The sequence below is a fragment of the Pinus tabuliformis genome, chromosome X, assembly GCF_031772625.1.
Source record: "Pinus tabuliformis cultivar Carrire ecotype Pingquan chromosome X, CPIR1, whole genome shotgun sequence".
Lineage (NCBI taxonomy): Eukaryota > Viridiplantae > Streptophyta > Pinopsida > Pinales > Pinaceae > Pinus > Pinus tabuliformis.
The window spans coordinates 1,153,492,191-1,153,519,035 of NC_142308.1; positions in this window are offsets into that span (position 1 = coordinate 1,153,492,191).

The window sequence follows — 26,845 nt, forward strand, 5'->3', positions numbered from 1 at the left end:
CACCACAAACTCATAACATTAATACTTGATTCTAAAAGTTGTATTTTATTTATCTTCATCGTTAATGCAGACCTGATGGTAGCCAAACCTCAAGTCTATCTCCAAAAATACTACAACTCCTATCAACTGATCAAACAAGTAATCAATCATAGGCACATGATACTTGTTCTTGACTATGGATTTATTCAACTATCTATAGTCAATGCACAATCTCACTGTGCCATCCTTTTTCTTCACAAATAGTAGTGGGGCTCCCCAAGGAAATAGATTGACTCAGTCCAACATTTCCTTCAATTGTAATTTCAACTCCACCAACTTTGGCGTGCTCATGTGATACAAAGCTTTTAACTCTACTACTGACCTTGGAAACAGCTCAATTGAGAAATCAATTTCTCTTTTGGGTGGAAATATTGATATTTCCTTAGGAAATACATCACTAAATTATTTTAATGTTGGATGTTATTCTAATCTCTCTCTGTTAACGTCTGTTTTGCTAGTCGCTTGGACAACATATAATTCAGATCCTTTTTGACTACACATTTTACTTTGTAGTGCCGATATTTTCTTGACAATCACATGTTTTCTTATTCCCTATAGTGCTACATATTATCCTCTAACATTACCCCCCAACCTCCCAAAACAATAATTCTAAGTTATAAAAGAGAACTCTTTAATATTTATTTAAAAAGGGAGAGCATAGTATCAAATGCACAAATCTTATGTTTGGTCATGAACTTTCTTAAGATTAAGTTATGGTTCACAACAACCCATCGAGCCATAACTTGCGTAGTTTTTAACTTCTTTATTATCCCTGATGAGCGTAAGTCTTTATGAGTTTTTTGACAGTTAGACTGTCCAATGCTTAATCAATGTACAAAAATACCCCATCACATGAGAAGATGCGTGGGAGATAAACCCTAAGTTCCTGCCCGATGTATCATGATCATTCATTCAAAACTCATCTAATGGATGACACATTACATCGGACCTGAATATGCAAGAACGATAACTCTTTTTTTTTTGCCGACCCAATGTAATCCTGACCACTCATCCCATATGCATCAATGAACATTGGGCCATGGATTGCACGATACTTAACCCATCTTCACAGCTTGATGGATGGGTCCCTTGCTTGGTCTCCGAGCCCGCCAACTGTGATGTGACAAATGCCCTACTTCATTAATCATTTTCCTAACCTAACTAAAACTTATTTCTGCTATATTTTCACCATTCTACTAGTGCTTATTCCTTTCTCCTTGTATGTTGCTTGACAAGTCAAAAAGTGGTGAGAATTTCTCTCTGTGTGTAGTCCTGAGACTGAAATATTATCGTCACTAACTAGGAAATATCCTCTCTTCTGCTCTTACATTTTTTATCCGTCCGTTGATATAGTTTCTAAGGAGTGGAAATATGTCAGAACGGTCGTCTAAGGAGGCCTTATTAAATGAATTATCCGGTGTTAGGGATACCCAGACACATCTAACAGATGTCCTTACTCTGAAAAGAACCTTGAATTCCTCTTCGAATATCTCTAATGATGACCTATGTGTTTTGAAATTCGGGGTTTTAGCTGCTATATCGCCCCCCATTGATTTCAACCTAGATTCTATTCTCATGCTCACCAAGCATTTTGAACCTGAACCTAAAGCTATCATCTCTCCCTAAGACCATAAGGTATTTCTATATCTTAATGAAGAAGTTATTTCTAAAATGCTTGACATCCCAACTTCGGGAATTGACATAACAGATAAGGGATTAGACTAGGAATTCATCACTTGGGCAGAAGAAGATAAAATTGAGTTCTTTATGAGTCTACTCCAAAACCCTGACCCCAAATTAAAATTACAATTCCCTATTCATACCAATTTTTTGAAACCCTTGTACCAGAACTTGATGTCCCTTTTCTCTATCATTTTTGGACTAGCTGATGATTTGAAGATAGAAGAGTTTATCTTCCTGGCTATCTGACTTATCACCATGAGCTCTAACCAACATATGATCAATTTTATGAAATACTTAGTTCAAGTTATTACAGTCGACCTTTATACTTCCATTCCATTTAGCGCATGTTGCCACTGCACATACCTGGTCCATTTTGTCTTGTTTAATTAAACTTGTTACTTCTTATCTACCAAACTCCTCATAGATGTTAAAGAAGAAAATGATAAAGAAAAAAAGTTTTCCAATGGAATGATGTAATTTATCTAGAACGCCTTGCTAATTCCTACGTTCAGTACATAGGTTACTCTTCTTTTTACTTGAAAGTCAAACTCAATGGAGAATCCTTGGACAAGATTTCAGAGGAACAAAAGACAATCCTTAGACTTACTGGAGGAGGAAAGTGTAGGAATTTGGTTCCTCTATCAAGATTTTTCTCTAATTCGTCTATATGGTTTTGAAAGTGTGCCTTTCAGCTTGCTTAAATTTAATTCACCTTAAATTTTTGCTTATGAAGTACTTAGGTAGAATATCATTGTAAATGAATTGAATTTTGTTTCAAAGAAAAAAGGAGCACTCTTAAGTTATCCATACTTTATCCCACCTTTGATCGCTAAAAATAAAAATGCTATAGATGCCCTTGAAAGGGAAATGATTCCATTTGGTTTGTTGCAGGATGAATGTTGGCAATATGACCCACTAGCAATTATTTCAGGACTGAGGAAACATGAAGGGTTATTAAGATACACACATGAAAGAAAATCCAGAAATAGAAAATCTGGAAAATAACCTTTCACTATTTTGTGGTTATGCAAGTGTTTATGCAGAGACCAACATGAAATGAAAGAATAGACCATCAAGCTCTGATTTCAACCGAAAAGAAAGTTCTTGAGACATAAAATGAACAGCCATCTCCCAATGCATTTGTTTCAGTAACGAAGAGGATATTAGAGGTTTTAATCCCAGAAGAGCCAATGCATCGTGTGAAAGAAAAAGAAGGTGATATAGACACTTAGTTATTAGAACATTTAAATAAGGAAATGCAATAGGAAATTTGAGTTACTAGGTCAAAGGATTATGGGGCTCAAGCCCTAGATATCAAACACAATTTCACAAAATGGAATTCAATGCAGACAGTGGGCACAAAGTAAATTTTGTTTCTACAATAGTCTCAATTAGTAGAAGAAATGGTACACAAGGATGTTGTCTCCACCATTGGACTAAGATTTATTTCTTCTACTGATTTTGAGAATAATACTTTTAATCTCACGGTAATCCACCCGGAACGAGGAGAGAATCAATAGTTAGTAGGTTCTCGTACGTCCTCCTTGGAGATTAATTTGGGAAAAGTGTTAGACCTTGATATGATCAAATTGCACAAATAATTTGGGGAAATCGTCGCCAGACAATTACTTAACAATGGGAAATAGAAAGACAGAATTCATGTTTGAAAAGGTATCTAACTAATTGTAGAAATTTTTCATCTTATCCAGAATCAATAAGCTAACACAAAATATTCCCATGGCACGCTATCATATCAGATCTCGACTGACAATAGCGATAACTAAATATAAAAGTGTTCCTTGGTTGGCAACGACATATTGGGATAGGGTTTCTAAGGTCAGAGGAATCATAAATCATAATATTCTCCTGGAGCAGGCATCTTCAACCACTCAAGCTGTCTAACATGTTCAACCAATGTAATTAGTTACAGACCAACCAGAAGATTGGAGTGAGATCCCATTGATCACAACTCAGACACTTATAGCTAAAATAGCTCAAAGTTCCTCTCCTATGGTTACGTCAAAGAAATATAATGGGTCTAACTCACAGAGGAAGTTGTGATATTTTAATTAGTTTATTTCGAGTTTAAGTTATTTTAATCTTTAATTTCGAAATCTGATTAAGTTCGAGACAATTACTTCAAAATAGTTACTTATGTTATTATTATTTAAAACCTTGTTTCTCATAATGAGGGTGTTGTTGATAGAAGATCCTATTTTTTTTTATGGATCTTATTGTACTTGATACACTAATATTTGTGGATTGAATGATGTAACTCTGCATTTCTAAAAAAAATTTCTTTTCATACATGAGTTTGTTTACAACATTTTAAAAACACTAAGTGCAAGGCTTGTTCCATGTTTAGTAGTTTCATTTAATTCAATCTCTTCATACTCTAATATCTATTATAGAATTCAGAAATTATATATTGGGTACTTGATTGAAGGATAGTTCTAGGAGCTCATCTTTGGGGCCAAGAACAATCTTTTGCCTTGCAAATTTTCAGCCTGTTACATTTTCCTTTATATGTAGTGCATGTAATATTTTCGTGTTTGAGATATAAATGAAATCGTGTAATCATTATACTCTCGTGTTGATCTTCATGATTTGATGGTTATGATATTTACTATGAGTATCATTAGTTATTGAGGAACTAACTTGAGAAGGAAAGAATAATTTCACATGCTATATTGTTATTGCATATTATCATTCAATCCATTTTCCATCTCAAGTACATATATTCCTTTTTACGTTTCATGTGTTAAATTTTCCTGATTTTATTTTTATTTCATTTGTAAAGTTTTTTGAGTTTATAGTTGATTCATGAGTTATATTGTTCGTCAAATGTTAGTGATTAAAATGTCTTCTGTTAAAACTGTATTATCACTACAATGTCTAATTTGATCATTATCTGACATTATTTTATTTTCACTTTGGAAATTATACAATTATAGTTAGGGCTACCCCCTGTGGTGTGTAAGTGGTCAGAAAAGACACCTAGATTGGGAGGATTATAAAATCCTCAGTGAATGCGTTCTTAGAGTTTTTATAACTAAGGAACATTTTTAGAACCAACACCACTGTTTGCGCTTTATCACTAAGAAATTATAACAACTTGCTATAATAGTTGATCTTAGTTTTGTGGCCTGCTATCCAGTCCATGCTAACTACATCATCGTATGAACCCACTGGCTATAGGTTCAAATCTTATGATGTGGGCATGCCATCTATCACTACTACGCATGATTTTATCACATCTACAACCTGTCTCTTAGCTCCTATTGCTCACTGAACTAACCATGGATTTTCATGGGATTTCTTCTGCAACACACACTTCTTTGCGACCTTCAGACTAACATAAATGAAATTATAACCTAGGTCAATAAAAATTGAAATACATTGGTTATCTACTATCCCTTCAATCTCTATCACTAAGGCTTGGTGATTGACCTACCTATTATCCAACGCGGCATAAATTCATGGCACATTTTGAACTACATCATTCACTATCTCTGTTTCTTGCACATTATACAACCTTCACCCATTCTTTTGTTTCAAAGGATAATCCTTGAGCATGCGATTTTCTCCATAAGTCCAACAATATATGGGTCCTCGCTTGAATCCCTTGACATCCTCTCTTGCATGTTTAAGGAATCAATCTCTACTAGGAATGGTCTATTTTTGTTGAATCTCACCCTTAACAGCAGTAATAAACTTGACATTCCTTCCCCCTAGCTGATGTCATGAAAAATTATTCTCGTTTCCTTTAAATATGGGCTTACCTATTGCTTTCCAGTCAATTTATCATTATGTTTTGTGCTTGGACTGTTCATAACAATATTGTTGAAAAATGTAACTAGTGTCAGTCTTCATATTGTAATAAAATTTTATCATTGACATATTTATTATTGATATTTTATTTTTATTCAAAGCATGTTATTCATGCTTATATGGTCAATTTAGTAAAAAAAAATTATTATGAGTTAAAAGGAATGTATTTGAGTCAAGTCCCATTTGGACTTTTGTAAATAAAAGAAAAATATTTTTTTACTGAGTTAAAGAGCACCAAACGTTTTCAAGTCGGCCCTCCTTGGGAACAGGTTGGCTTGGGCTTCTAAGAGCCACCTATTCAACTCTCCTAGACAACTATATATAAGAGGCAGTTCAACTCATTTGAGAGCTCATTCATTCACACATAAGTACATCTAAAGCATGCAGAGGAGGACACAAAACAGAAGTCAAAGGAGATAGACTTGAAGTCAAAGATGATATAATTTTTCTTGATCAAATTTCAGATTTGAAGGATGAATTTTTTTTTTTTTTTTTGTGTTACTACAGGTTCGAAATTTCAGGGGCTGAAATTATAGGGCCTGTTGGCCCTCAATTTTAGTCAATTTTGTTTATCATAAACCCACTTACTTACAATCATATTCCACCCTATTCCACTTACATATGCTTCATTTTATCCTTATTTTTCATATTCACGTAATTAGATTATTTTTTTCAATTTTCTGAAATTTTTGTAAAAATTGGGTTTTAAAATTAATTTTAGACTGCATTGAATATTCCCGTAATAGCTCCATTAAAGTGATATGTGCAAGACACTTGGTCACAAGCTGAATACATATTTGGAAAGCTCAGGAACCACGAATTGATGAACATCTATTGGTTCGGTCAAACTGAACAAATACATGCCCGGTCAACACTAGTCAAACTTGACCTATCACCCAGAAATCCCTATTAAAACGGGGCAATTTTAGGATTTTTTGGAATTATTCCAGATTTCTTGTTACTAATGGATGGATTTAACCCAATGAAGTTGGATAACATTAATGATTATTGTTTCAGACTTTTTAGCTTATATGGTTATTATTTTTCTTATTTAAATAGAGGTATCCATAGTTAGAACATGTAGAAAAACTTGAAGATAATTGAAGACAAAGATTTTGTTTCATGATTTCTTTATGTTTGTTGGAGTGAATGATCTACTATATCTGGGTATTTTAACAGTGTATTAGCAAGGTTGGAGGGACCCCATACCAAGCTAAGTACACTTTGTTGTATGATGTTCATATTTGTGCACATGTTAGATTAATTCTTCATGTTTATTATATTTATTTGCTATAAATATTTGTAAATATCTTTAATGAGAATTTATTTTATGGTCATGTGTTAAGTGGAGATTTCTTCCTCTTAGTGATTACCTTGAATGTGGAAGGACAACAAGGTCTCTTAGAAAAGAGCCTCTTCTTCGTGAGCTAGGACTAAGATTGAACAAGATTCACTTCTTTCAAATCTTTCTTAGATTAAATTCTTATGCTTACTTAGATATTGGCAATGTCAATATAAAAATATTGAGGAAGGATAACCAGGTCTCTTTGAAAAGATCCTCTTCCTTGTTTTTCTAAAATAGTCTAATTTCATTGACCAATCATGTATGCTTTTACAAAATAGACTTAAATGTTTTTGCTTAGTTGTGTAGAATGATTTATATTTGTAATATAGAATTATGTTCTCATAACTAATTTCTATATTAGTTCTTATCCAAAAATCCATAAATTGTGATTTGCTTCTAAGATTACCAACCTGGATTGATAGTAAAATACATGCCTTAATTTAGACAATAAATTGAGATGACATTTTTGGCACCATTGCTGGGGAAGCATATTTTGGATATAACTAATTAGGAAGATAATTTGGAAAATGTAAAAAATATAAAAACAAAAACATAAAAAATAAATAGTATTTTTCATTGTGGTCGTTTATGCCTAGATATAGAAATGAAAATGGTAGATACATAACAAGACCCCCCAACTACTAAACCATTGGTAGGCGCAGGTCTACCTCCATTAGAATTAAGTACACCAGTTTATGGAAAACCAACTTTGGAACAATTAGAGGAAAAAAAACTTTCAGGACAAAGGTTAACTCTTGTTGAAAGACAAACTTTGTTAGCTTATGAAGTAAAAAGAAGACAAAAAAACATAAATAACATCCATAGGAAAACAAAGAGAAACAAGAAAACCAATTGATCATCCTATTCTTGAACAAATAGATCAACCTATCTTTGAACACATAGAACAAGTTAAATCTCTAATTGTTAATAAAACATTTGAAACTACTGAGAAAGATATGGCAGAAGAAGGGCAAGGATCTACCATCCTCACTCCAGAACAAAGGTTACAATATGAAAAACAACAAAAAGAATGGCAAAGAAGAAGAGAAGAAGATATCAAAAGAGAATATGATCATAAGAGAAGACAAGATTAAGAAAATGATGAAGAAGCTACCTTTGGATTTCCAATTGTAGATATTAGAGCAGTTCTAGGAGAGGAAGTAAAGATGAAGAATATTTCACCTTTAGTTTTACCAAATTTCTATGGAATGCCTTCTGAATATCCTCATTCATTCATGTTCGAATTTGATATCTTTTGTAGAACTTATGGTTACACTGATGATACACATAAGCTTTGTCTTTTTCCTGCTACTTTTAAAGCATCTACATTAAAATGGTTTATGGAATTACGAGAACACTTTATTACTTCTTGGGAAGAAATGAAGAAATTTTTTCATAAGAAATATCAAGCCTATTGTAGGCCTAAAAATTCAAAATAATATATTTTTAGAATGTCTCAACAAGAAGATGAGAGTTTGGATGAATATTTGGAATGATTCCTTTACAACTTGCAAAAATCCAAACAACATTCTCTAAATCCTGATACCATTAGAACATTTTTTATTAAAGGAAAAAGAGTTGAGTGTCTTGATGTTCTCAATGTGATGGTTAAAGGAGATATTTCATACATAACATTTGATGAAATAGATGAACTATGTCAAAAATACTCTAGAGGTAGATCCAAAATAGGAAAAAGATATGTAACTTCTAAAGCTTCTAAATCAACAACAGGAAGAGTGAGAAGAGCAGAAATAGAGAGTTTGTTAGAAAATTTTAAAATAGATCTTTTGAGTACCTTCGGAACACAAGTTGATGTATTAAAAGCAAAGAAGAAACAACAACAAGAAGAACAAACAATGTCAATCTTTTGTCCTAAGTGTAGGAAAAAAAATCTTTTATGGGAATGTCCTTTGGATAATATACATGTTTGTGGAACATGTACAAAAATTCATGTTATAGACAATTTTCCAACATCAAAAGAGTTTCAAGCAGGTCAATTAGAAGAAACTCAAGGATTTTATTATACGGCACCAAGAAGAGCTTGGAAACCACATTTTGTAGGAACATCTCAACAGTTTCCTCAACAAATTGCCCAAAATTTTCAATATCAAAATCATGGAATACTCATATGCCATGGAAGGTTTGGCCTCCTTAGAAAAACCAAAACCAACCTTCACAAAGTTAGTGATGATATGCTTATGGAGCCCAACCTCCACAACAATTTTACCCTCAACAATATCAATCTTATCAATCATATCAACAAACATATCCTCAAAAATCATTCCCATATTAGAAATTCCAGCAATCCACTCAATCAAATCCATTTACACAACAATAAGTGCCTACACTAACTCAACCTTAGCAGCTTCAGCTACCTTTGATCAACCACCACCCAAACCAACTCAATTACCAGCTCAGCCAGTAGCAAATATGAGTAATAGAGTAGAAAGGCTTGCATATAATATGGAAGAAACAACATTATTTCCTACATATTCTATTCTTCCTATTTAAGATATCCACTTGAGGTATGGAAAAGTACTACAAAAAGATTCCCCACCAATCATAGAAGAACAAATTGAAGAAAGAGAGCAATTTGAAAAATCTAATCCAAGGAATCAAATTCAGAAAAATAAAACTATTATGACTCAAACACCACCTTTCCCAGAAAGGTTAGTGGATCATAAACCTTCAATTTCTCTTCCTGAATTTGATATTATAGATGAATTAAATAAATTTTATGTCAAAATTCATTTGTTGCAAGACATTACAGAAATTCCAATTTATACAAAAACAATAAAGGAATTATGCGTTAAGAAAACTGGTGGAAAGAAAAGATATCCACCCACAATCCAAGTCATTAGAAAATTACCTAATCTCATGTCTACAAAAACAACAATCGAAAAATATATTGATCCTGAGATAGATATGGTTACCATTTCAATCAATAACTTTTCAGTTCCTAAAACTTTAATTGATCTAGGAGTTGGTATAAATGTCATGACAAAAGAAACTATGAAGTATTTAAAATTGCCAAATATCCAAACTACTACTACAATTTTAGAACTAACAGATAGATCTAAAGTTGTACCAAAAGGAATACTTGAGGACATCATTGTTTCTTTAGATTCATGGGAATACCCTGTAGACTTTTTGATCTTGCAACCAAAAACAAATTTAGGAGGCCATCCTTTAATTCTTGGCAAACCATGGTTAGCCACAGCAGATGCCTTCATTGGATGCAGATCAAGAAGCATGATCATAACACATGGAGATGAAAGGAAACATATTACACTCTATCCTCCCACTAAATATCCTTCTCTACTATCATGGCTTGATGATGAACAAGAAAATACTCAGCCTATTTTAAGTATTAATCAAGCCTTTAATTTTAGAGAAGAGGAAGAAAATGAGGATTTAATAAACCTTTTTATCTTAAAACCTGATATTTCTAAACAATTACGAATAACACAATATGAAGCTACAAATCATCTTTTAAATCAATGTTTTCAGGAAAATTGTACTATTCAATCATTGTAGAATTCATTTGAAAGCATTTTTCCTGTCAACTCAATTACCAATTCTCAAAGCAAAACTGTTGAAATTAATCCATGAAAGAATCTAAATATTGGTAATAATCTACAATCATCACAAGAACAATAGGTAATTGCATTATTACAGAAATATTCAAAAGCTTTTTCTTGGGACTATACAAACATGCAAGGAATCCATCCAAAAACATGTATCCATCACATTTACATAGATGAAACAATCAAGCCATTAAGACAACCAAAAAGAAGAATGAATCTAATGATGAAAGAGATAGTGAAAGAAGAATTGCAGAAACTATTATAGGTAGGATTTATCTACCCTATCTCTACTAGTCAATGGGTTTTTCTTTTAGTTGTGGTACAAAAGAGAAATTGAAAATGGAGAATATGTGTAGACTATAGGGAACTGTATAAAGCAACATTGAAAGATTAGTTCCCACTACCATTCATTGATCAAGTACTAGACTCATTAGCATGGAAAAAATTCTTTTCCTTTCTTGATGGATTTAGTGGATACAATCAGATCAAGATAGCAATAGAGGATCAGGATAAAACCACATTTACTTGCCCATGGGGTACATATGCCTCTAATGTTCTGCCTTTTGGACTATGCAACGCACCTGATCATTTCAAAGAGCATTATTAGCTATATTTGCAGATCTTATACATGAATGTGTTGAAGTTTACATGGATGATTTTACTATTTATGGAAATGCATTTGATGATTGTTTAAATAATCTTGAAAAAGTTCTAAAAATATGTATAGAGACAAACTTATCCCTCAACAATGAAAAATGTTTTATGATGTTAACTGAAGGGATAGTGTTGGGACACCACATTTCTTCTTCTGGAATTAAGGTAGACCCAGCAAAGATACAAGTCATTGTAAACTTAATGCCACCAAAAACACAGAAAGAAGTAAGAAGTTTCTTGGGATATGCAGGCTACTACAAAAGATTCATTGAAAACTTCAGTAAGATAGCTTTACCCTTGTTCAAACTACTTGCAAAAGACATTGAGTTTCAATGGACTACAAATTGTCAAAATGCATTTGAAAAATTGAAAGAAAAATTGTCTATAGCACCCATTCTCAGAGGACCAAATTGGTCATTGCCATTCCATATATCTACTAATGCATTAGATACAACAATAGGAGCATCTCTAGGACAAAAATAAAATCAGTTTAACTATGCCATTTATTTCATAAGCAAAAATTTAACTCTGACAGAATTAAACTACAGAGTAACTGAAAAAGAAATGCTAGTTGTTGTCCATGCAGTTGATAAATTTAAGAATTATATAACAAGTTATCAAGTATTTGTCCATATAGATCATTCAACCATTAAATATTTAATAAACAAAACAATTACCAATGGAAGAATTATTAGATGGTTGTTATTAATGCAAGAATTTAATATGGTTGTTTTAGATCGACCAGGAAGAGATAACCAAGTAGCAGATTTTCTATCAAGACTTCAATCTTCTAACGACCTTATACCTATGTCAGATAAATTTCCTGATGAGCATCTATTTTCTATAACAAGTAAAACCCATGGTTTGTAGATATAGCTAATTATATATCATCTGGAATATTAAGATCTCATTTCACCAGTGAGCAAAAAAAGAAAATAATTAGAGATAGTGCAAGATACACTTGGATTAATGGAGATCTTTTAATTAGGAAATGTATGAGAGAAGATGAAATTATTGATATTCTAAAAGCATGTCATGACAAACCATGTGGTGGTCATTTTGCAGGGAATAGGACAACATATAAGGTCTTAAATTAGGGCTACTATTGGCCATCACTATTTAGAGATTCAAAGACTTATGCTAAAAGATGTGATAGCTGCTAAAGAATAGGTAGAACTGTAGTTTTAGATGAAATTCCATTGAAACCGCAAGTACTTAGAGCCATTTGAACAATGGGCTCTTGAATTTGTGGGTCCTTTTATCCCACCATAAAATGGTAAGAAGTACATCCTAGTATGTACTGACTATGTAACAAAATGGGTGGAGGCTAAAGAAATCAACAAAGAAACAAAAACTACAGTAGTTTCTTTTCTTTATCAAGAAATATTTGTAATATATGGAGTTCCAAGCCAGATTGTCACAGATTAAGGAACACAGTTCACCTCCAAGCTTGTTCGAGACCTAGCAGATAAATACAAAATCAAGCATAGGAAATCAACTCCATACCACCCACGGGCGAATGGACAAGTTGTATCAACAAACAAAGTACTTGAGAACATCATGACAAAGACAGTGAACATACATAAAAAATATTGGTAAGAGAATCAGAATGAAGCACTACGAGCTTATAAGATAACATGGAAAAATACTACTGGATTTAGCCCCTATTAGCTTGTTTATGGAAAATAAGTCTTGTTTCCAATTGAATTTGAGATCCCTACGTATAAAATTGCGGTAGAATTGGGATTGGACCTAACAGAAGCACAACAAAAGAGAATAATGCAACTCAATGAACTAGACGAGATCATAAAACAAGTTATAGAACATACATCTCTAGTTAAACAATAAAGAATTAAATGGCATGACAAATTCATTAAAAATAAAATCTTTCATAAAAGAGATTGGGCAGTACTTTTCGACTCTAAGTTCAAATATTTCAAAGTTGTAGGTTTTAACCTCGTACATAAATTACCTGCGTACGAATTCTAAAAACATAAAATAAACAATGAAGAGAGCATACCGCATAAAACACAGATACGCAGAGATTTTTCCTTAGATCCCAAAACCGGGACTACTAGATTGATTTTTCATTATGTTCCTTTCAATGTTACGATACATATATATACATGCCGAAGCATCCATAAGCCCCAACCCATTAAAACTGGATTAGAATATAACCGTAGTTCCCTTAATCGTATCTACAAAATACCATGGATTGAAAACCATCGCGACCAAAACCATGTGCGAAATCTATGCACAAAACCATAGGTAGGTCCGCCCACCTAATATAGGGTCCAAAAAAAAAATTCCCAGGGCACTGCCGTGGACACCGTGCAGGGGGGGTTCCATCCCCCTGCATATCCCTAGACAGGGGCTGTAGCCATCCCCCCTGTGACCCCCCGGTAGTGCCCCATGCAACGTAAATGGAAATCTGTCACCACCCTGCACGTGGGCTAGTCGTGGAAATAATATAACACAACCCAACATTCTCCCAGTTGTTGTTTTCTTTCCATAATGGGCCATAGGAGAGCTTAGTCATTGATCCAACACTGCAATGCCCATTGTTTCTCTACACCAAGAGAACTTCTTAGTGCTCAAAAACTTTGTCAATGCATCTGCAGTATTCTTCAAGGTGTCCACCTTTTTGTCTTCTACCATATTCCTCACAAAGTGATACTGAACATCAATGTGCTTTGTCTTTGAATGATAAGTAGGGTTCTTTGCCAAGAGAATTGCACTTTGGATATCACAGTCTATCCCTATAGCTCGCTGTACTAACCCCATACTTGAACACAATCTCTGCAAAAAAATTGCTTCTTTTCTTGCATGAGTGGCTACCATGTATTCTGCCTTTATAGTTGACAGTTCCACTACAGATTGTCTCTTACTCATCCAACTGAATGCACCTCCAAATAGGATAAACACATACCCACTTGTAGATCTTATCTGATCCATATCTCCAGCCTAGTTTGCATCAACAAAGCCACGAATGTCCAAAACTCTGTCCAATTTTGGTCTTCCTTGGTAGCACAAACCTTAATCACTAGTGCCACACAAATACTTGAAAACCCACTTCACTGTTGTCCAATGCTCCTTCCCTGGTTTCGACATAAATCTACTCAATACTCCCACTGCATGTGCCATGTCTAGTCTAGTACAGATAATTGCATACATCAGACTACCAATTGCACTTGCATATGGAACACGGGACATGTTCTCTTCATCTTCTCATGTCTTGGGACACTGTTCAATAGATAACTTTACACTTACAGGAATAGGAACCTTTGTCGGTTTACTATCCTACATATTAAACCTCTTCAATATTGTATCAACATACTTCCTCTGGTTTAACCAGTGCTTCCTCTTTTCCCAATCTTGTTTAATTTCCATGCCCAAAATATAGTTTGAAAGCACTGAGATCTTTCATGTTGAATTTAGAGGACAATTTGGTCTTCAAATCCTAGATAATTTCTTTGTCATTTCCAACTAGCAACATATCATCCACATACAAGACCAGATAAATAACGAGGTCACCAATTAATTTAAAATACACAAAGTGATCTGCTTTGATTCTCGTGAAGCCAAGTCCCCATATAAATGTATCAAATTTCTGATACCACATCCTTGGTGACTGTTTTAACCCATACAGAGACTTTTTTAACTTGCATACCAGTTCTTTCTTACCCTTCAGTACAAAGCCTTCAGGTTTCTTCATGTAGATCTCTTCTTCTAGATCCCTGTGAATAAATGTTGTCTTCACGTCCATCTGTTCTACCTAAAAATAAAAAGCAACAACAACAGATAAAAGTAATATAATAGAAGCTACATTGCCAACAGGAGAAAAAATATCACCAAAATCAATTCCCGACACCCGGGAATAACCTTTTACTACCAATCGAGATTTGTATTTCTCCACCTTTACTTCTACATTCATCTTCTTCTTCAACACCCATTTGCTGCCAATGGGTTTCCTTCCAGCTAACAACTCCACCAGATCCCAAACCTCATTTTTCTGCAAATATGCCATTTTATCAACCATGGCCTCTTTCCAGAGTTTGCCATCCTCTGAATCTATTGCTTCCTTCACATTTCTGGGATCATCATCAGTAATAGATAATAAAAAAATTTGAATAGAAAGCAGATGGACTATACCTTTCTGGCTGCCTTCTTTCTCGAACTAATCTTCTAACAACTAGAGTTTGTGGCTCTTCATTTTCTGATTCCTCTTCTACTGTAGAGCCAGATTCTTCCTCCTTTAGCTCAAACTCTAACTTCTTAAGTTCCTTTGGTGGGAATTCATGTTTAATAACATCTTTCACCTCTCTAAACACAACATCTCGGCTATACACAACCTTCCTTGTTATTGGTTTCCAAAACTTATAACCTTTTAAACCATCTTTATACCCAATAATATGCACTTTTCAGATTTACTATCCCACTTTGTTCTTGTCTCCTTTGGAACATGTACATATGCATCCTCTTATGGAGTCTTATCCTCCAACGTTGATGAAGGTGATTTGTTTACCAGGTAACATGCAGTCTCCACCGCCTCTGCCTAGGATTCCTGTCCTAACTCAACACCACTTAGCATGCTTCTTTCCCTTTCCATCAATGTCTTGTTCATTCTTTCTACAACTTCATGTTGCTCGTATGTGTATGGAGTATTCTTCTACTGTGATATACCACACTTATTACAAAACTCTTCAAATTCCTTCTTGCAAAACTCTCCACCATTATCTGTCCTCAACACCTTTATCTTCTTCTCTTTCTAGTTTTCCACCAGAGCCTTAAATTCTTTAAACCTATCAAAGAATTCAGATTTCTTCTTGAGGAAATATATCCATGTATTCCTTGAGAAGTAATCTGTAAATGATACATAGTACACACACTTGCCTAGTGATGGAACTGACGCAGGTCCAAACACATCACTGTGCACAAGCTCTAATATTTGTTTCTCCCTCTTACCACCAGAGGGGAAACTCACTCGATTTTTCTTCCCATATACAAAATTTTCACAGAAATCAAAATCCAGAGAGCTATTTGAAATGCCTTCTACCAAACCTTTACTATGAATTATTCAAAGGCCCTTCTCTCCAATATGTCTAAGCCTTTGATACCATAGCATAGTCTTTTCTCTAGAGACTACTAGATTTTCTGCTCCACTTTCAGGAACCACAAAATTGTTGCACCCATCAACAACAATGCTACCTTGCAGCTTGTACAAAGTTCCAATTCAAACTCCCTACATCAATACTAATGCTCCCTGAATCATCTCGCAGACATCCTTCTCGAACACTATTTTTACACCTGCATCATCCAGCTTGCTTACAGAAATCATATTTCTGGCGAATGCAGGAATATGCAGAACACCCAAAAATGTTCTAATCCTTCCACCTTGCAACCTAACTTGAATTTTCTGCAACCAATGATTCTAGCCTTCCTGTCATCCCTTATGAAGACATCACCACCATCATATTTCTCATACTCGCAGAACCACTCTCTATGGGGAGTGAAGTGAAAGGATGCACCTGAGTCAATCAACCATGCCTCATGATCTACATGTGTACTCGAAGAAGAAGCCAAATACACATCCCCACCTTCATCTATGGTGGTTTTCACCTTTGCAGAAGGAGCATCATTAGATCCATTTCCTTTCTCAGGAGCTTTATATTTACAGTCCCTTTTGTAGTGCCCTTCCTTTCCGCATTTCCAGCACACCTTTACAGGTTTTCCTGGAGATTTAGATCTCCCTCTAGATTTAGATCTCCCACTCGAGGACTTAATTTTGTTTATGTTCTGGGACCATCCTTGTATAGACAAGGCATCACCATTCCAGCTCTCCATATTTTTCCATCTCATCTCCTCCATCAGCAAGGATGAGACTATTTGATCAAAATGCAAGGTAGCTGCATTGCTACCTATTGCAATAACTAGGCTATCCCACGAATCTAGTAGAGAACACAATAAACTGATTCACTTATATTCATCTGAAATTTTAATATCAACAGATAATAACTAGCTTACCACAGTATTAACTGTGTTCAGATGCTCTATCATTGAGTCTCCATCTTTCATCCTCAGGTTATATAGCTTTTTCCATAGGAAAAATTTATTCACCAAAGACTTAGATTGGTAAGAAGTCCCTAACTTGTCCCACAAATACTTCGTCATAGCTTCCCCTGATACATTTAGCAATACTGAATCTGAGACACATAATCGTATTGTGCTTTTTGCCTTCCGAACCAACTTATTCCATTCTACATCAACGCTCCCATTGGTTTAGTACCTGGATCTACTGTGATCCACTAATCTCTATCCACCAACAGATCCTCCATCTTGAGTTTCCACAACTTAAAACTCTGACCATTAAATTTCTCGATCTCTATCTTTCCACTGCTCGCCATTTTATTTCACCACAAGAATTGATCTCGCAGATCCCCATTGAACAGGGTCTACCACATGCCCGAGCATAACCTCTCAGCAGCAAAGGAATCCCCTTGAAGCCAAAATAGCTCTGATACCAAATGTAGGTTTTAACCCTGTACAAAAATTACCTGCATACGAATTCTAAAAACAAAAAATAAACAATGGCGAGAGAATAACACATAAAACAAATATACACAAAGATTTTCCCCTAGATCCCAAAACTGGGGCTACCATATTAATTTTTCATTAGTATCCTTTCAATGTTATAATACATATATATACATGCCGAAGCATCCATAAACCCCAATCCATTAACCCTGGATTAGAACATAACCATAGTTCCCTTGACCGGATCTACAAAATACCATGGACCAAAAACCATTGCACCCAAAACCATGTGTGAAATCCACGCAAAAAACCATAGGTAGGTCTGACCACCTAATATAGTGGAAAAAAAAAATAAAAAAAATCCTAGGGCGCTGCCCTGGACCCCGTGCAGGGGGGGCTACCATCCCCCTGCTTACCTCCTGACACGGTGGGTAGCCACCCCCCCTGTGACCCCCCGACAGTGCTGACGCAACATACAGGGAGAACTGTCGCCCCCCTTGTAACCCCCCCGCACGTGGGCTAGTCATGGAAAGAATATAACACAACCCAACAAAAGCAAAGTTTACTACTCATTGGCTTGGGCCATATGAAATAGAAGAATTTTTTGACAATGGAGCAATAAGGATAAAGACAATTGATGAAGCAACAAATTCTTTTTTGGTTAGTGGTCATAGACTAAAATTTTATCATAAGCCTATAAATAGAGAAGACTTTTTGAAAATAGTTTCAGAAGAAAATGATATAGAAGTATTGGAAAAGCGTAGCAATATTCCTTCCCTACTTCTAGAAAAATAAAAAATAAAAAGTTAAAAAATAATAAAAGAGTTTGGTTGTGAAAATCCAAGATATTGGCACAATACAAACTTGAATTCATATCGGAAAACCAAAATGTTTTGCCAATATGAATTCTCTTTCATGTTTTTCTTTCCATTTTTATTTTTACACGATCATTCTCCAAAGTTTAAAAGACTTGAGGACAAGTTTCAAGATCAGCAAGGGGGGAAGATTCATAATAAATCAACAAACCATGCAATGGTTCGATATCAAGCAGTTATTCTACAGAAGGGACCTGAAACATCATCATCAACAAGTATCAGTACAGGACCTAAATAATATCAATAATATATATAGAAGGTACCTGAAGCAACTACAAACATCTATCTACAATCGAGTATTGACAAGAATTCATTTTGAAAATACAAGTGATGCCAAAAGAATAATGGGATATCAAATCAAAGGAAAGTATTGTAAGTTTAATTTTTTTTTTTTTTTTAAGCCTTTGATTTTGAATTTTTTTCTTAAGATTGATAATTTTGTTTAAAAACTTGAATATGCAAATTCCTAGCCATATACATTATATCATTACCCTACACATTTATTCATTCATTATTCCACAATACATTCACATATCAACCATCCATATACATTATATCATCACCTAACACATTTATTCATTCATTATTCCACCATACAATCACATGTTAACCATATCATTTACAAATTTTGACTAATCTTGTTGACCACATCTCCTTCCTTTTGATTTGTCTATACCACCAAGGAAGCTTAGCTTATGCATCTACAAAATAATGATAAATAATTTAGTATCATTGTAAATTTTTTTGATTTAAAATGACCTAAAACTATGGTCACTTTAAAAATACATGAGTGCATATGATAAAGAAAGGACAAAAGACAATGATAAAAACACAACAATCAAAAGTGCGCATAATGGATAATGGTATGGTATGAGTATATAAAATGCGTTGAAGGCATGTGTTGAAGGTATGAGTATAGTGCATAAAACACAAATCATAACCTAAGGTCCTAATTAAAAAAATGTAAAAAAAGTACAGAATCATAAATCATGTTGTGGAAGCCCATGGGGCTTTGAATTGACGGTGAATGGGTGCACTGTTAAGGCACTCCTTGCGATAGGTCACTGGTTCAAATCCCCCGTGGGTGCTTACCTACCAAAAAAATAAATCATGTTGTGGAAACATTGGAAGTCGACATCAAAGGGACAATTCGAAAATGGTCAAATTTTCAAAGGTATGCTCTGCAATCATCATAGCTCATTCAACTCAGAAACACAGTGAATTCTCACAATCCTTAGATGTAGAGGAACACTCCTGAGTCGTAGAGAAGAGCTAATCCTGGCTATAGAGAAGAGATACTCCTGAGTCATAGATAACATGCTGTAAAAATTTTTGCATAGCCTCCGATCAAAGAAATTATTGAGCCGTGGAAATTGTGAAAAAAAGCAGCGTAAGACCCTGTAATGCATAGAAAATAAGAAAGGCACAAAGAAATAAGGGAAGCACTGAGCAGTGTGGAGAGTTAAAGAGGAATTTAACGGTGTTTTGAAGAAGGTTTTGCGCCAAAGCCATGAATTACAAAGATGATCCCTTGAATTATGTAGTGAACTCCCAGTGAAGCTAGGCATCGGTCCCCTCAACAATTAAACAAGAATGATTTAGAAAATCGAACTTCAGATTTTGTTGAAATGTGTCACATGAGACTTCAGTTCTAGAATTGTTTTGCTATTGTTGTCTTCAAAATCCTCTGCCACCTATAAGAGTCAACAATTTCTCGAAATGCTAGGGAAGTAGTTTTAATTGAACTATATGACTAACAGGAAGATAAATCATTAACACGAAGTTCTCAACAAGTTTCTCTTCCAGTTTAGCTAGTTTTTATTTTCCTTCATTCAGAGAGCACAAAAATTGTAGCAGAACACAGAATACACAGAAATTGAAGAGTTTCATTTGTTTTTTTAAAAGCTAGGGAGAACTGGTAAGTAAATTTACCAAAATTCTTGTTGCATATTTTGTTATCATATATTTTATGAGGTTACTTACGGGGAAAGGATATATTAATTGGTATACAGAGCACATGGCAAGAAAAATGGAACCCAAAGAGTTCAAACTAGAAAATTGGAGCAAAGATGCAGTGGAAAAATCATTTCAAGAAGGATTGCTTGAATTCCTTAGGAAATTTAATGGCCATAATGACAAGATTACACAAGAATTCATAAAAAAATTTGAAAATGGGAAAACCAAGGTGGGTGAACTTCCCATATCTATAAACCCAACATTTATATCTCAAGCTTTAGAACTTCCTTTAGAAGGGGAAGAATATCACAAAGGGTTGCATTTTAAGGAGAAAATGTGGACCTTTTTCCTAGAAAAACAGAGGAAAGGCACCTTTGATAGATCAAAAGGATTTCAAATGGACTGGTTCAAGGAGCCTTGGTTAGAATTAGTTATGATCATCTAGAAATATTTCACTTGTGACAATAGGCAGAGCATAGTCTACCTCTATCATATAAAATTGCTCCAACATGTTAAAGGAGACTGCAAAATCAACATCCCTTACTTCTTTTTGAAGAGCTTAACTAAAATCATAGAAGGAGAAAAAAACAAAATAGAAGCTCAATACCATTGTGGGTTGATTAAAACACTTTTTCAATATCAAGTGAGAAACAAAGGGACACCTTAGAAGGAGTTCTTGGCCAAAAATAACTTTGAAGAACATGAAATAGGGAGTGAAGAAAGGCTTGAGCAGCTACATATTACAAAAAGCATTATGAATTCCCCTTCATATCCTAGGACAAGATCTAAAAAGAAACAAGATAGTGTTATGGTAGAAAAAGAAAAATCATTTTTGTCCATTCCAAGGAAACCAAGAAGGAGATGACAAGAAGGACCAAGTAACCAAGAAAAAGAACCGGAACTTGAGATTGTTCAGAAAGAACATCCACAAATATCGAAAGAAATCGATGAAATCGTACAAATATTGGAGAAAGAAGCTTGGGAAGAGCCTATACAAAAAGGCTCTTATTTTGAGGATCCTTGGATAGAATCCACTTCATCACATGCATATGCTAAAGAGGTAAGGGAAGAATTCCACAATGAGGAAGATCTGAAGAAAATAATAGAGTTGACTGATGAGATAAGGGATAGAAAAATTATGGAAAGACACTTGAAGAAGGAAAACAAGATGTACAGGGAAAACAACAACAACATGGCCAAAGAAAACAAGGAATTGGAAAAGCAAGTCAAAAAGCTTGAAACTCAGAACATGTTCATTTCAAAACAAGCTTATAGATGGCTAAAAGAGAAGAAACTATGGCAATACAAATATGAAAAACAAAAAGTAAAAGTTGCCATCTACAAAGTAGGGGAACATGAGGGCATTGATATTCTACTTCAATTTGCACAAGAGGAGGCTACAGGTATAGGTACAGGTACAGTTGGGGCATCAACACTCAGAAGGTCCAAGCGAAGGAAGCAAGCATGAGGACATGCTTGAACATAAGCAAGGGGGAGATGTTGGCCCTCAATTTTGGTCATTTTTGTTTATCATAAACCCACTTACTTACCATCATATTCCACCCTATTCCACTTACATATGCTTCATTTTACCCTTATTTTTCATATTCAAGTAATTAGATTAAGTTTTTCAATTTTTAGAATTTTTGTAAAAATTGGGTTTTAAAATTAATTTTAGACTGCATTAAAAATTCCTGTAATAGCTCCATTAAAGTGATATGTGAAAGACACCTAGGTGCAAGATGAATACATATTTGGAAAGCTTAGGAACCACGGATGGATGAACATCTATTGGTTCGGTCAAACTGAGCAAATACAGGCCTAGTCAACACTGGTCAAACTTGACCTGTCACCTAGAAATCCCTATTAAAAAGGGGCAATTTTAGGATTTTTTGGAATTCTTCCAGATTTCTTGTAACTAATGGATGGATTCGACTTGATGAAGTGGGATAACATTAATGATGATTTTTTCATACTTTTTAGCTTATATGGTTATTATTTTTCCTATTTAAAGAGAGGCATTCATAGTTAGAACATGTAGAAAAACTTGAAGATTATTATTTTGAGATAATTGAAGACAAAGCTTTTGTTTCATGATTTCTTTGTGTTTTCTGGAGTGAATGATCTGTTGTAGATGAGTATTTTAACAGTGTACCATCAAGGTTGGAGGGCCCCCATACCAAGCTAAGTACAATTTGCTGTATGATGCTCATATTTGTGCATATGTTAGTTTAATCTTCATGTTTATTATATTTATTTGTTGTAAATATCTTTAACGAGAATTAATTTTATGGCCATGTGTTAAGTGAAGATTGCTTCCTTTTAGTGATTATCTTTAAAGGACAACCAGGTCTCTTAGAAAAGAGCCTCTTCTCCGTGAGCTAGGACTAAGATTGAACAAGATTCACTTCTTTCAAAGATTTCTTAGATTAAATTCTTATGCTTTCATTACATTCTCTTATGCTTACTTAGATATTGGTAATGTCATTATAGAAATATTGAGGAAGGACAACCAGGTCTCTTTCAAAAGAGTCTCTTCCTTGTATTTCTAAAATAGTCTAATTTCATTGACCAATCATGTATGCTTTTATAAAATAGACTTAAATGTTTTTTCTTAGTTGTGTCGAATGATTTATATTTGTAATATGCACTTATGTTCTCATAACTACTTTCTATATTAGTTCTTATCCAAAAATCCATAAATTGCGGTTTTCTTCTAAGAATACCAACCTGGATTGACAATAAAATACATGCCTTAATTTACACAATAAATTGAGCTGACAGGGCCAAAATTTCAAGAGTCTACTAGATTTGGGACAATTTGACCATGTTTGACTTTGGAATTAGAGTTGGCTTGGAGGAGGCATTGACATGACATTTTGGTGGAGGTTTTGGTCTCGGTCCTGGATATCTCTTTTTTATATGATTCTATAAGAGAAGAATTTTTGGGTTTTCCCCTGGCTTGGAGCCTAGTTTCTTGTATTCTTTGTCTCCTTGTGATCTTGATGTTTTTATTTTTGTGTAATTAATTGATGAATAAGATAACATAAGTAATAAGAAGCGATCAAATAGTCACAAGTAATTATCAAGTTAAGATAAATCAATCATTATCTATTAGCACTTGGTTTCTCAATAAATACTTTCTCTTCTGTATGGTATACTCCAATGACTTTGGCTCATCGAACTCAATTATGTCCTTGTAATAATGTGGAAATACATTGAGATACCTATGGATATTTACTTTCTCATCCATGATATAAGGAACATACCTTAGCGGCTCCAAGAATATATTGGTATACCCATCAGTTGTCTACTGTCGCCATTTGTGCTCATGAAATTATTTGACCTCGTTGTCATATAACTGTTTATATAGACACTTCTCCTTGAAGTATCTCTCAAATATCCTTTTGGACAACTCTTTCTCTTTATTGTTATTAACATTTATTAGGTCATCCCACTTGATATCAGCTTTTATTTTCAAACTAAAAATGGCTACTCTCGCCTTCATAGTATCAAATTAATCATGCACCTTGAAATACTTCTCTAGTCCTAACAACCATGCTTTTGCCTATTTAGCCTTCGTATCTTCTCCATTGAATGTTGGAGGCTTTTTTTTCTTAAATTATTCTTGTATCGAATCTTTCTTATCCCTCTGTTGGTGATGTCTTTTGGTTGCAACACTAGATAGTTGCTTGTGGTTGTTTGTTCTTCTCTCTAGAGTATTGAGTGGAGTTCCTCCTCTTACTATATCTTCACTTGCTTTCCTATGTATTGTATTATATTTTCTACCTTATACACCATTAGCTTCAAATTCATGCCTCAAAGGTCTTGATGGTCTCTGCTTGGATTTATGCCCCCCTAGATTGATGGCACCTAGCTTTTGTCGCTTATGTCTTTGCAAGTTTGATTGGTCCTGCAATATTACTGCATTTACTTCTGCTTTCTTTTCCCGAGCCCTTGTCATTCTCCTCATTTTTAGACTTACAAGTTCTCAGCTTAGCTCTTACACTTCTAAGAGTGTCTACCCAATCAGGGGGGGAGTCTTCCTCTCTCCTTTTTCCAACTGAGTCTTCATCCTGACAATGTTGGCATTTATCAATGTTATCCTGCACCATTCTGCTACTGATTCCTTTATTCTTTTGTCATTCCTTGATGTTTTCTTATGTTCTATTTACCCATATTATTTTCATATTTGCAATAAGCATCTTGATATGAGGCTATCTGAAACATAAAATGTGAAGTGAGTTTAGTGGTTTGGAAGCAAATGTACATATCAAAATATGTTAGGCCAACCATTCTATCATTTTACAATTCTGACATCAATCACATATATGCATTTAACACACAATCATTAGTCAAAATTCTATAATTAGAACACAAGTGCACACAATAAATAATTATCCTTCTAATTACTACATTATAATTTATACCATACAATAATGGAGGTCAAATTTTATCCTCCTACGCCCATTCAACTCGAGTGTTGAACTTGGGGGCTTTGATACCACTATGTAATGCTCCCTCCCACCCCCTTGGTATCCTCATGCTTCAAAAGGGGTTAATTTTAATTGAATAGAATTCCATGGTCTCACTATGATGATGGAGTTACAAAAATCCTCCTTCTCCAAAGCTTGTAGAATTAATTTCTAATATCACTGACATATTCAGCTCATTAAGAGACTTTTGGTGATATCTCAATCTGACTCCTTGATTGAAAACTATGCTCATTCAATGTTTAAGCAATCACATGGCACAACATCAATAACACACCTCCACATGGAATCCACATAGACTGAGGGCTATAGTCCCACCCAACACGATCCTGTATTTCATCGTGTCGCTACACTTTACATATCCAACTTTGATTGAAATCCAAGTTGCACAAATTTTCCCATAGTGCATTATCTCCCTGATCCTCTAGATCCTTGGATCCTCTCTTTCCATTAGGCATAGTGTGGATCCCACATAGCTTCCATATAGCTATATTAGCCACTATGGTATCCACTACCTCACTCCATTTTACAAGTACCTTAGCACCTACATCCTTCACTCTTTATTTCTTTTCCACACCATATATGGTTCGTAGATAAGTCCAGTGTGTACACAAGTGTGCACCCTTTTCACACACTTGGATGCCCTATATCTCAAATAACTTATTCCCAAAAAATAATTTCCGGTATCGTAAATGTTTTCCCAACAAGTTAACTCTCAAACTGCTTAGATCCTAGCTTCTCTAGCGACTTCACTTTTGACTCTATCTTGGTGAAACCCTCACTAGATATCACCACTTACTCACCTTCTCATCCAGATTATTTCAAATCCGGTGCATTTCCAAAAATGCACAAAATATGCCTAGGTAGATTCCCAAATTCTCGATACATCAGCTAGACTCAATTGCATCTGCTCTTTGTTGCATCACGAATGTGCTAAATGAAAAAGTATTGGAAAGTCATCCAACCTAGACACATTATCCCTCCAATAATCCATCTAACCACATGATGAAAATAGTTTCTGAGGGTCCTTCAAATTGAATTTACATTCTCATTTTGATCTTGAGACCTATGGGTCGTGGCCCCAATTATCTCCTTCTGACATGCAGCAATGGCAATAAGCCATTAAACCTCAAATCCAAGCTTTCAAATCGTTCATGACTCCCATTAAATAGAATTTTAACAGTGCTATATACCTCCAGTATACAAGGCATCTCACTGATGTGAAGTCCCAACTAGACCTCACACCATTTGGAGTAGGAGCCCCATATAGAGTATCGACCTGACCACCATAACTTAAGGTTCTCCTTGGTTTCATGCATAACATAAGAGATTTTATACATAACCCTTTAACACGCAAGTAAGTAGACATTATGAAACACTAATTACAATGTGTAAAAGGAGGCCTTCATTAGAGGGGAGACATGAGTGAACCTCTTGAAGGAAGTAATAGTACTAACCTAAGAGAGACACACGAGAGAAAACAAAGATTCGTTTGTTATCTAACGAAGTAGTTTACATAGACACAACGTTCATTAAATCAAAACTACACAAATTCAACAAGATAAGTACCAAAGCCACCGAAATAGTTCAATTTATCCATTACATATGAACACAACATATACCGTAAACATCCCAAGAATAGTCCTAAAACGTTCATGATACATGCATGAAAATTTGTTGGCTTATTGAGTTTCAATATTAGGTGAAAGATTGAAGTACATAATTACAATGGTGAGGCACTATTTCTAGTAATGGAACATTAAGTCACTTCTTTCTTCTCCAAAGAATAGTTTATCTCCTATGCCAAGTTATAGAAGCCAAGACCATCTCTCCAAAGCCTAAGCCTAA